Source organism: Megalops cyprinoides, chromosome 3, assembly GCF_013368585.1.
Source record: "Megalops cyprinoides isolate fMegCyp1 chromosome 3, fMegCyp1.pri, whole genome shotgun sequence".
In the NCBI taxonomy this organism is placed as follows: Eukaryota; Metazoa; Chordata; class Actinopteri; order Elopiformes; family Megalopidae; genus Megalops; species Megalops cyprinoides.
Window position 1 is genome coordinate 40787361 of NC_050585.1, and position 13209 is coordinate 40800569.

Sequence of the window (13209 nt, forward strand, 5' to 3'; positions counted from 1 at the left end):
TTCATGATACAGGTATTCGACCTGAATTGCTTCAATAAATATCCAGTGGTACAATTGGGGATGTAAGGATGGGTTGAGCCAGTGTTTCCTGGTCCTTGAGTGTTCCAATGGATGCTGCCTTTGGACACTGAGCCTGCGTGTTTTACACACCCTTGTCCAGAGTGACTTACATATCATCTGTTCACAAAGCTGTTTACAATTAAGTACAAGCATTACTTATTTTTGCACTACATGGTTGTATGTGTGTCATTGTAATTTACAATTATTTTTTTATTAGTAATTTGGATAGGGCCTAAAAAATCATTGACCAGTGAATTCAGTACAGATATGTGGAAGAAATCATTTCACTTTTATTTCTTCATGAGCGCAGCAAATCCTTTCAACAGCACATTTCTATCACAGCGCATTCACAGCCCCGTTAAAGCTTTGTTCTTTTTTGGTTTGTTGTTTTTTTTTTTTTTTCAATTTGTTCATGCATCAAGCCATCTGTGTGGAGAAGTCCGTCGCTTTCAAGAGAGAGAGAAGAAAGGAGAGATGAAACAAAGACGTTTATTCAGAGCAAAACGCGCCTGTCCCCGTCCCCTGACAACAGGCTAATGGTGGGCAGGAGGCGGCGCGGCTCTTTTTCTGACTGACGAAACCCACTGAGCTGCAGATGACAAACGCCGAGGTGCAGTGTCCCAGCTGTACCCAGGCTGTTCTTCCCTGTTTTCTCTCTTTTTTTTCCGTTTTATTTCAGCGTGTCATGAAGTGGGCGTCTTGTACATTGCACAGCTCCCTATAATCACTGTCATCGCAGACCGGAAAGAGGCGATGAATAGCATCTGACACCCGGTTAAGGGACCTATCATTACCAGTGATTTCCACATTGTATTTATAATTACCTCATTAAAACTTCAAGGAGCGCTCCTGTAGAGTCACTGGTCTACAGGGATTTTTGGACTGTTTTGAAAAAAAAGTTCTGATTTTTTTTTTTCCATTTTAAACTCCTCACAGAATCCACAAAGGCTTACAGCGACCCGATGATATCATTTAATTTGACATTTTGAAGGCTCTTTGAGGGCGGTGAGGAGTCTTTAAACTGTCAATAAAGGCTGCCCTGCCCTCTCTTTGTGAGCCCACTACACTGACAGAATGGCACAATTTAAACACAACACTGGAAAGTGACTGCAGTGTATTGCAGTCTTTTTTTTTTTACATGAGGTCAAAGATGCTTATTGAGTGTGATATGATCTCAGCTTCCTGTTTTTTGGCAGGGAAGTGTTGGGGTAGTGAACCAGTCCAAACAAGTCAGCAGAAGCAGTGATGTGCAGGGAAAGGAAATTCAGGGAAGAAGACGTCCTCAGTCAAAGGCCTTGAGTCATGCACTCCCCCCTGACTCCTCGTCAGACAACGGTACACCTCCTCTCGTTTTCATGTCAGATTCATTCCCAGGGATGGACCATTCTAGAATAACCAAATGGCTAATTACCTGTCCATAGACGAGTGACGGTTCGGCACCACAGAGCAAGGGAGTCTGTGGAGGATCAGAGCCTGTTATGAGGAACCGAAGAGTCCTGGATCCAGCCAGCTTCTCTCAGCTACAGCACAGTCACCTGGGATGGGGATAGATAGGAAAGGGGTGGGGCAGTGTTCAGAGAAGAACATGCACAGATGAGGAAGGCTGGGGGGGGAAAGGAAGAAAAGGAGAGGGAATCTAGTAAAATATAGTCAGTTCAAAGTCATTGTGTTTTTGCTCTCTGTGGTTTAAATTTGATTATTTCCTCTTTACAATGTTTATCATGTCATTGACTACAGTGCATTATGTGGCAGCATAATGTGGCAGAGATTTTTATAAGATTCCCAAGAAATTGTTACTCCCGTGCAGGGCTCGACATAAGCAATGGCCCTATGGCCCGGGGCCAGAAAAAACTATGTCGGGCAAGTTGATTGGCCAGTCGCTGGCCCATTCAGCCCAGTGACAGTGTTTCTGCCCATCACAGCCACGAGTCAGTTTACCTGTGATGCTAACTGGCTGAAACTAACCCTCGATTCCCTGACAAGTTTTTTTTTTTTTCTTGCAGTCAGTATTTTCACTAAAAGTTTCACCTCAGCCGATAGTTCGAAGATATTGTCAAAGGAAGTGTATGAGGCTACTAAAAGATAGAGGGGGTTCCTAGTGTCATGGAAAAAACAGCTAACTACTGTATCTTGATTGGATGGTGAAATGAAAGAAAGTGCTAAGTTAATGTCCATGCACTTTACGAACGATTACATTGTTCTTTTCAATACTCGTCATGTAGCAAGTTTTAATATCACTGCGTGGTGAATGGGGTGCTAGCTACTTTGCTAGCTAGCTTGCTAATATTTTAAATACTTGTGTACATAGAATGTACTTCTCCAACTTTAAAACAAAACATACCTCATTTAATATGGAAAAATGTATTGGACGGAAGAAGTGTGTGCGTCATGTAACAACAGTCCTCCTTATGTAGAATCTGCATGTAACTTGACATTGCAACAAGATGATTATTTTTACACAACATTTAAATTTGTGTATATTTTGTAAATGTGTGTTCTATAAAACAGAATATAGCTGTGATTAAATGAATGTATGTCATTGGATTGTGCTGTTTAATTTGTTTTGAAAGCACTGAAGGTATTAATGGAATTATGGAAGAAAAAAAAAAACAGTGTACACAATGAAGAGACAGTTCAAGTAAAAAGACGTTAATTCTTATCAGTTTGTTTAATTGTTATATGTACTGCATTACACCTTTGGGGCTTGGAAACATTTGAGGTAGCTTGCAACCTGTAGTTTTTTCCCCTTTTTTCGGGCCAGTAAAAATATACAAGGCACCAGTAAAACTCTGATCTACTGGCCCGGGGGGCCAGTGGAGGAAAAATGTTACGTTGGACACTGCTCCCATGCTTTTTAGGGTTGCCTTCCTCTGACCTAAAGGGAGCCATGAAAGAGTATTACGGGTAAGAACACTTGAGTCCTACATTATGAACAAGAAAGAACAACAATGAGTACAGTCTTTCTTCTGTTTGTAGCCATGTTTTTTGTGCCTGCCTTTTTCAATGGCTAGACCGCAGTCCCTGGGCCTGTACTTGGTAAGGATCTGTCTCTGTCTCTGGACCTGTCTCTCATCTCAGTGATGATGAGATATTTACCCAATCTGTAATCTCTTTTTAGGGCCAGATTGCAATTAATCTTACTTTGTGTTCTCGTTCGGTTATTCCAGTGTTGCAGATAAGTAATTTTAGTTTGCTTTACGATTTGGTTCAATCTAATCTGTAAAACAGTTTGCTCTCTCTCTCTCTCTCTCTCTCTATCTATCTATCTATTTCTCTCTCTGCTGGACCAGCACAGTGGAAGCGATGATTACAAATTTCCATCTCTCTCTACCACCAGAATGCTGGAGCTGAGGGTTTTCAAAGAGGCCATGGGATAGGCATTATATCACACACGTGTAAAACCTAGATACCAGACCTCTTTGAAGGGGCCACAAAGCCTCTATTTGGGCAGAACAGTTTGAACCAGATTACTCTCTGAAGGGACGCTGGAAGTCCCAGTATCAGCCTCCTGTAGGGAAGAAAGTGGGAGATCTGTATGGAGGGTTATTCAGGGGGGCATAGCTACTAACAGACCAAAATGTCACACCTGAATCCAGTAGTGGAGAGGGGATTGTTCTTAAGACACCATGGAACATTTATTTGTGCAGTGTGCTTGTCGTTCTGAAAGTCTTCCAAGGTGGACTAAGAAAGGGGTTCTCTGAATGACTTTTTACCTGGGTATTTAAATATGTCTTTTCACAAAGGAGGAAGTTATGTGTTTACTTAATTACCTACTGGGTCTGGTCAAGCTAAGTTAGCAGCTGAAACCCAGAAAATCAAATCCCTTATCTATGCAAGATGAAGATGTTTTATTTGCCTGGGTCTTATTTAATTTTATTTTTTTTTGTAATTTATCTAGGGAATGGCTATTGAGTGGTTTAAATAATTTGCAAACAGGTTTGTCTGACTTTTTTGTCTTGAATGGTTTTATGTTTTCTCTCAAGATGTAGCAATAAAGATGAGTTAAAATTCAAATTCTCCCTCTCTTTCTCTGACGCCCTCATTTCATTGCATCATGTTCTGCCAGCTACCATATACAGTGACACTGTATATACACACAGCAAACTGGGCATGTGTCTCCCTTCCCTGACAGCCAGAACAATTTGCCAGAGAGAACACCCACGCTGCAGCGATTGGGAGTGATATATGCGGTAATATTCACTGTGGCGCATACCAGCCCTTCCCATCGGTCCCCTGAACCTGTCTGAGATTAAATCTCCCATGATTCAAACCCTCCCACCACTGAGACGTTAGATTTAAATCTTAGGTGACACGTTCCTTTGGGGGAAGATAACCTCTGCGAGGTCTCCACAATGCGAACCTTGAATGGCGGACATTTATGGAGGGGGGTGAGGGCATCAGTGGTGATGAACGTCTCAGTGTCCGCCCTCCCTTACCCCGAGCGTTTGTTCTGCTTTATTGTTACTGCCTGTGTGAGGAATGGCAATTCCAACAACTGGAATCCTTCAGTATTTTGTGTTTTTAGAATGTAGCTATGTTTTTATGCTGACTTCATTAAAAAAATTCTATTGACTTTTTTGTTCAGAAAATAAAACCCCTACAACTCAATCGAAGCATTTCATACTGTTATTGTGTATTTTTTTTTCATTTAGTTTTAGATTAAAAAAAAAAAAACTATGTATCTTTTATCAGTTTTTTGCAGTTGTGTTCACTGAGATCAGCATTGAAGAGCTTATGAATGATCAACTTTGCCTGGCAAACTTTGCTTCCATTCACTTACCTTCAATTTTAATTAAACCCTAAATTGAACAATGAGCTCTTCAATGACTTCAAAAGCTCTCTACGGTATTAATATCATCTCCAGCAAAAATATAACTGGAAAAATGAAGGAGAGGGTGAATCTGTCTGTGTAGTTTGCTGTCCATCCATGACCTTTGATGCTGCTCATGTAAATGTAACCTTTGAGTCATTGCTAACTGGGAGAAGTGAAGACTTCACAGTGTGACTTCACAGATGCATATAAAGAAAGCCCTCGCTGTGACTGTTGTGCAGACAGTCCTGGAACAGATGCAAGTGAGCTCCAGTTTCAGACACACAACTGATCCTAGACTATGACTCAGCAGCTTTGACTGAACTTTTCGATATCATTACCGGAGCAGTAATCTGTTGGGCACTTACCCCTAGATTCAATCAATATTTAAAATAAATGGAAGTGCTTCTTTTTTCAATACCAACAAATCCACTTTTTTTCGGTTTATTTTTCATTCAGTCTGGGATCGCTGAATTTATCAAACTGTTTACAGAGAAAAGGAAAAGTGACATTTGCATTTAATTGTAAGGCAAAGATGAACATCGACCAATCCCAGGGTTTAGTGTGGCTGTGGTAAAGCAGGCACAATTTAAGACTCAATACTTTCTGTGGGCAAAGGTAATTCCTGTGAATGTCAATGTGCTCTGTTAAAAAAAAAAAAAACTGTTTGTGTATAGGAACTGCACCAAGACTAAAATGCAGTCTCAGACAGAAGGGAAAGCCAATCAAAGAGCAACAAATCAGTGAGATACATGTATCTCACAAGGACTCGTAGTGACAGCAGATTGGATTGCTCAATACTAGGGTATGACACAGTGCTAGATGCACTGTAGACTGCAGGCAAAAAATAAGAAACTTAGCTGAGCAGAACAGGCTGCTACATTCTGTAAACTTACTAATGTACTTACTGTATGTTCCTATGAAAAGTCAATGTGAGGAGGTGGGGACAGGTGCATTATAAATAGTAAAGTGGTAGCAGCCCAGGTAGCAGTGCATTAGTGACACACCTCAGATGACCTTCACAAGACTACCTGACACCTGTGTCATGCTGAGGAAGAGGAAGCATCCTCCGATCAGGGATGTCATTTCATGGAATTCAGAGAACATTTTGTGAAAAGCTTTAAAGAAAACTATTATTTCACAACCTTGTCATGCCATTTTTGAATGAGGATTGTTTCTGCTTCGCCTGGGGAGGGCATGTGATAACCCTGACAGTACAGATCGATCCAAAATGTCCTCGCAGGGGTGAGTTCAGATGGAAAATAGTACATGATTTATGCGTGATTTGATTTGTCATTCTCAATAAACAGAGAACTGATGCATATTAATTAATGAAAAAATATCTTATCTTTCTCTCTCTTTCTCTATAAACAGACAAACAGTTGAAGTACTCGATTAGTTGAAGTTTATTTAATTGACAACTTTTTTTAATCGATGCTTTTAAAAAAAGAAAAAGTAACTATAATATCTATGATATAAAATACTATAGTATCACACAAATCCACATAGCCATCACAGCTGCTTATCTTAGCTTGGCAAATCCTTGATCTCTCTTAAAATGGCTGGGGATAGGATTGGTGGTGGGAATCCCATCCTGACCTTAGATCTGATTTCAAGGGCAGAGAGGAGCTTGCAGTTGTCTATTGTCATTGTCCCTTGTACCCTCCAACCCATTTTTTGCCATGGTTTTGGGGGAGGAGATAAGTAGGGCCTAGGCTAATCGGCGCATGAGATAGACTGTGCGTAGAAGTGTGTGGAGTGTATTCAAAATTTTAAAAAGCCCAGATGAAGGCTGACTGTCACACACTGAACTGAAAATATTTATTTCATTTGGAAAGAGGCTAATAGAGCTATGAACAACACATTTTGCTTTGTGTTTCGTCAGAGTCCCGCAGTAATGGTAACAAATGCTTAAAGCTTAAACACACCCAGGCACAGGTGTCGATAATTATTTTCAATTAAGTCATTAACAGGAAACTGTCAGCAGCATCTTTACAAATTACTAATCATGATCAACTTTAAATCTAATTTAAGGCAAATAATTCCATTGACACATCATAGGGTGAAATAAATTAAATTAGTGTATACAATCAACAAGCAGCAAGCATTCAATGGGTAGAAAGATGTGGGATTTTGAATTGACTACTTCCTGCTATCAATACCTCATACACACAGTGCACAAGGTTCTCACTCTTTTTTTGTGTATGAAGTGTATTACTGAATAAACTTGGCAAAACTGTCTGTAATTTACCTCCATGTGGCCCAGTTTATGCATACATCATTGACTTGACTTTTATATGCATACATAATAACATAGCATATAAAAATTGATATACTCTGAAACTTGCTCTATGCGTTTGAAGGTGTACTACAAATATTTTGGATTTCATATATTATCATACATTGGCATACATTACTTTTTCATAAGGACATTAATAATGCATTACAGTTGGGTACACCTCATATTGTATGCACTGAATCTTTATTCTTGCAAGCAAGGCAAGTAACCTTGCATAGTGTCTCAGCCAAATTAGTATACATCCTCCAACCTTGGGTCTACTTAAGTTTAATCATGAAGCATAATCTTTTCTCCCTGAAGAGACCAAAAATGAAGAGACACATTTCGAACATTTCAAACTGTAGCCCATTCTATTCAGGTTCATTTTAAGCATTTAAACCAAACTAAATAATGAATACTTGAAGGTTTCAGATGAACTGAGGGGTATTGGTTCCTCAGTGACACAGCTCAGGTGACCTTCGCAAGGTCACTGTGTTTTTTTTTTTGTTTTTTGTTTTTTTTTTTGTGGAAGTGATGGTGGAAAAGATATTCACTCGTTATGACAGAAAGATACAGTGATGTAATCTAACAAATCCTTTCTTACCATTCCATACACAACTTTAAAGCCAAATTTACATGTGGTATATTTTACCTTGAGTTATCACATTATGTCTCAGAATTAAAGCCTTCACATCTCTGCCATTAATTGAAATGGTGAAGTCACATGAACTTTTGTTTTGCACCTCTAAATAAAAATAAAATTTTGAAGGGCAAGCTGGCTTTTCAGTAGGACAGCTTCAAGCAAAACCAGGGACACCAGAGATATTATGGCACCCCTGGAGTATGAATAAAGTCAGCACTACTCCTGCAGTTACTGAAAATCAATATTTCAGTGCACATTGCAGCGCACAGATAAACTCCACATGCCAGTTTAGAGTTTGTTTTTGGCCATTTCAAAATGGAGGCCAGCTGAGGCCAGTGGGCGGGGTAGCTGCAATTCTCCTGTCAGGTGAAGGTAGGAACCCTGATGCACAGAAAAGTGCCTATGCATCATGCTGCTGAGAGTGTATGGTACATTAGGCCCCCATTAGAAACCATTGTAAAATAAGTATACTTTATTTCAGTTGACTGGGAGCAGAGGCAATCGACTATTAGCAATGATGCAGGCTGGTGCCTGGCAACTCAATGAGTTCCCTGCCTGAATTAGCTTCCCTCCATTTTTGAACAGTAACAGTTCAGACTGTTGCACTGTGCATTTTAAACTGGAATTCAGCAGGCAAGACAGCTGATCTATGCATTAGAACACCTAAAAGTTCAATTAGCAGGAAATACTTGCACACCGATTTATTGAATTTGAACTGAAAGGGCTGCTGTTTCTGCAAAGTTTACCCCTGGAAAAACGATCCAGTCATTTGTTTATCTCTGGTAATACAGGGGGTAGGTGAAACTTGTGGCACACTATGTCCCTGCATCCTGTTTAAATCTTTCTAGGTGGAGAGACAAATGACAGAATCTTTTAGAGTAGATTTACTTTATTGTTTCTCTGCTGTGTTATGAGCAAATGTTGGTAATGTTTATAATCTTTTGGTTTATTAATTTCATTGGACTGATATTTAGTGTAACAAAAAAAAAACTGTAGGTGGCATTTTAAAATGTTTGACTCAGTACAGCCAATCTCTTCCTTCACAGGTCAGTGAATTTCATCTTTAGGCAAAATCTGCTCCCCAGGAAAAGATAATTAACTCCGACCTGGCTCCTGTAACAGCAGTACAATCTAATTATTTCCATCTGTGACTATGGTATTTGTATTATAATTACATTTTTACATGACACAGTGCACCTTTTTTCAAATGGCAGAATTTTCAGAGGAAAGAGAAGTGTTAATTCAAAATCATCCAGAAAACCCTTAATAGGAAGCCTAATCTGAGGGAATATGGAGAGCAGTGATGTTCCATTATGATTTTTTTAATACATGGCATTTTTATGATTATTCTAATCCTGCCAATGACCTTTTAGTCTGAACTCACCCTTATCTCCTCACTGCAGTAGTTTTCTCAGTAATATGGCAATCGGAGGTAATGACCTGAAACTGACACAGGGGAGAAAGAAAGAGGGAGGTTAGAGTTGAATGGTAGGGTCTGTAAAAAACGACACCGCAAGAAGAATGGTTTATTGTGTTTCTTTTGAAATGCATTTGGGGAAAGTACTGTATGTATAATTTTGCTGTCTACAATTTCTCAGCATCTCATGTTGCGTCAGTTTTAACGGTCTGAAATAATAGGAATAAAATATGTCTCTTCTGACAAAGGTCTCCATGTGAAAAAAGTAAAATATGAAAAGTAAAGTAATACTCATTAAAATGTTAGAGATGCTTTTGTTATCATATTTCATATTGCAATGCATGTTTGTAAGCATCATACCACCAAGTAGCTTCTACATCCCAAACATTAATATGGCTACAAATAATGATAATGAATACAATTGGCATTCTTTCTGTCTCGCTAAGATAATTGTAGTCTGATAAAGTGATGTTTTAGTTTATTTTCATAATTCACCATTCACTCCTCCTTATTTGTTTCATTTCAAAAATGAAGGTTGCACTCCATGCAGAGATTTCTGCAAGAAGTGCAAAGGTTAGAGAAAGAAGGTATTTTTGGTTATTGTTTTCATTTTTTATTTATTTTTTTGACATAATGTTATTTTGGTTTTCAACAACAACTAATGATATGAAAAAAGACCAAGAGAACCAAATCCTTTCTGCAGGAAAACAGAAAGACAGCTGTGCAAATGACTCCACAGAGCGTAATCTACAGAGGAACACTCACTTTCTAATTGACTGAGCTTTCTAATTGACTGTACTTTGGTGAAGATTGACATTGTGTGACATTAGAATTATTGCCAGGAATATGCCTTTCCGCAGGCCACACTCAGGCCACTGGCTCCAACACATCTGAAATAAATTCCCTGTTTTTTTGTCATGCCATTATCATCAATTCAACATAAGACTGCAGTTTAAGTTTTGGCAAGTCTGTGTGCTGTGTTGTCACAACTAGCAATTCGTATCCACGGTTTCTAATTATCCGATTACCGTCAAGGGGCACGGCTATGCTATCCAAACGGCTCATCCCTGCTGTGTGTGATTGCTTCACTTCTCAACACCCCCTCCCTGCTATTACACAAAACATTTACACATTTTTTGGCACATTATTTTCTTTCCTTTTGTCTTTCCTGTACAGGTTTCTAAATATTGCCTCACAAATAGTATCCATAAACAGCATTTTTTCTGGCTTGTTGATGAAGCTGAATTCAGTTAATTATGCTCATGTTTCATTTGTCAATATTATCATTTAAAAATTTCTAAACGGGCGACACTGTGGTGAAGTGGTAAGGGGTAGGGCTTGTAACTGAAAGGCTGCTAGTTCAAGTCCCTGCTGGGGCACTGTTGTTGTACCCTTAGCCTACTTAACTCACAATTGTCTCAGTTAACATCAAGCTGTATAAATGGTTAAAACAGCCCCACCTGTGTAAGTTGCACTGGATAAGAGTGTCTACTAAATGACAGTAATGTGAAGTAAACGGCTTCACACTGTCTAACTTGATATATACACATCACTAACTGTGATGTGTATAAGAGCCACACCCAAAACCAGACCCAGCTGTACATATACTGATGATTATCTCTGTGTGAGTCCTATCAACAAGTATTCTTCTTTACCTGTGTTTGATTATGGATCTTTCATTTCTCCTTTTAGTAAAATGCATAATGATAAAACTTATTATATATTTCCAATAAGCATAAAGATCAAAATATAAAGTAAAAATCCATTTTACTTTTGTCAGTCCATGTTATTTATAAACAAAAATAAACTGTTTCAGTACTACAAGTTTACAATCAAGATTTTGTTGATTTTATCAAATATATTATAGTTCACAGGAATTCATTGATACTACCACTATATGATGAGTAAATTGCTAAGGGATTGTTACTATAAAATGATATGCAGGATGTACTTTTAAATGTTTCTGGGAAGGAGAAATCAGCATATTCCCATTACATATGTAGGAGAATGATTAGCCCCTGAAGGAGTCAACATTTCTGTGACCTCAGGTCCACCCTTCAACTTGTTATTCCACATTAAGTGTTAAGGATGATAGTGGCCATTTTTTTCTCCCCTGCCCCCTCTCTCCTGCACTCTCTTAGCTTCAGTTGGGAGAGTTTCTAATTAGATTTTCTGAAGGTCTCAATCTCTTTCTGGCGGTTTCAAAGCTCCTTTGATAGCCCCTTTAAAGACAGTAACTGTTTTGCCCCGAACACACGGCTAATGGTAGATCTATAACAAATGAGAGTGTGCTGTGAAATAAAGTACCGTGAACTGGCACACAAAGCCAGTGCTATTACGGTTTCAAGCATGCTGTCGGGTAATGGAAAAATGGGTTCCCTTCTTCTCTTTCTTCTTCTTTTAATTTCTGGATCATAAAGAAGAAGAAATGACCTATGAGTGCACATTGAGGATTAAAAGTGTCTCTCACCTCATGTGTCTTTGAGAAGACGATGAAACTGTCCATGACCTTCACATTGCTGGTCAGCTATTTGTGAACAACCTCAGTAAATAATATCAAAGGAACAGACTTGACTTGATAATATTGGCAAAATGTTGACTGAGCTTTTTTCATGTATGTATTTCAGTGGATTATGAATCTTTTCAAATGCAAATGTTCTGCCTGCAGAAACAAGCAATTTCAGATAGTCCATCAATATTCAGTCTTCCGTCTGAGCCCTTGTGAACTTGGCTATTATCACCACAAGCTAATGAAAAGAAACATAAAAGATTTCACAGTAGCATATTCGTTTTAAAATAACCTCTCAGGACAGTTTTACATGCATTGCCTTTACCCTAGACATGGCTGCAAATTCAATGTTAAACCCAGCCTTCTCTGGAATTTTGGAAAATAGAATTGTTTAACAGTGCAGCTTCCTGAACTCAAAAATGGTTGGACCTACCACTGATTCACCAAATGAAAATTATCACAGTGCTTTGCTAAATTCTTTGGATTGACTCTCAGGAGTCTGTGATTGACAGCACACAGAGGGCCTTCCAGCTGTGGTGCTGAAAATGTCTCACATTTGCATTCAGCCAAAATTTGTCCTTAACTGTCCCTTATAATTAAATGCAAGTGTTACTTGTATGCTTCACAAGCACAGTTTGGAGACTTAATTCTGCTTAAACTGCAAAAAGCACAGACTACATTTAAACTGTAAATCAAATTTAAAGACAAATGTTGATTGAATTCAGGGTAGGGTGTTGTATCCTGACAAACAGCTGGTTCAAAATTAATTTTAGCAGCTCCTGAGTGATGAGGGTAATTTCTCAACTCTATTGAGTCAACAAGCTGTTGGTTCATGAGGCTCCTTCATTCCTGGCGGAAACAGTGAGAAGGAAGCATGTCAGAGCCACGTCTTTTACAATCAGGAGCAGGATTATACCACATCTGGTACATAACCAATCAGTTACTTATAATACATTCCTGAGTGGGAACTACCTGCGTGCAATTATGGTTGTCGCTTTTTTCTGTGGTTCCATTCAATGCACCACAAATAGTTTCCCATCACTGGTGACAACTGGAGGTTTTTGCATCACCCACAGAGGCAATGCAAAGCAGCTCTCATTACCTGACACTGAACAGGCTGCCATTCAAATCAGTGTGCCCTGCTAAAGCGCAGAGGAAGTCCCCACAATGCCTCACAGTGATGCTGCATTACACAAAGTTTCCCATCACTGCTTTTCTTCAGGACCAAAAATAGGATGCATATTCCATCTGAAAAAGAGAAAGTTAGGAATTTGCATATTTTTTATTGTAGTTTTTATTATGCAAACAAGTACAAGTTGTATGAATAAAGTCATTATTTGCTCGACCTACTTTTGATAGTGATCTAGCTTTCATTCATAAGGTTTATTATTACTGGGACTGTGCAGATATTTTGGATTTACTGCCTTGCAGATTGGATGTTTCAGCCAGTCGTGCATTGATTTTGTCAATCAGTTTTTAACAATGCATAGTG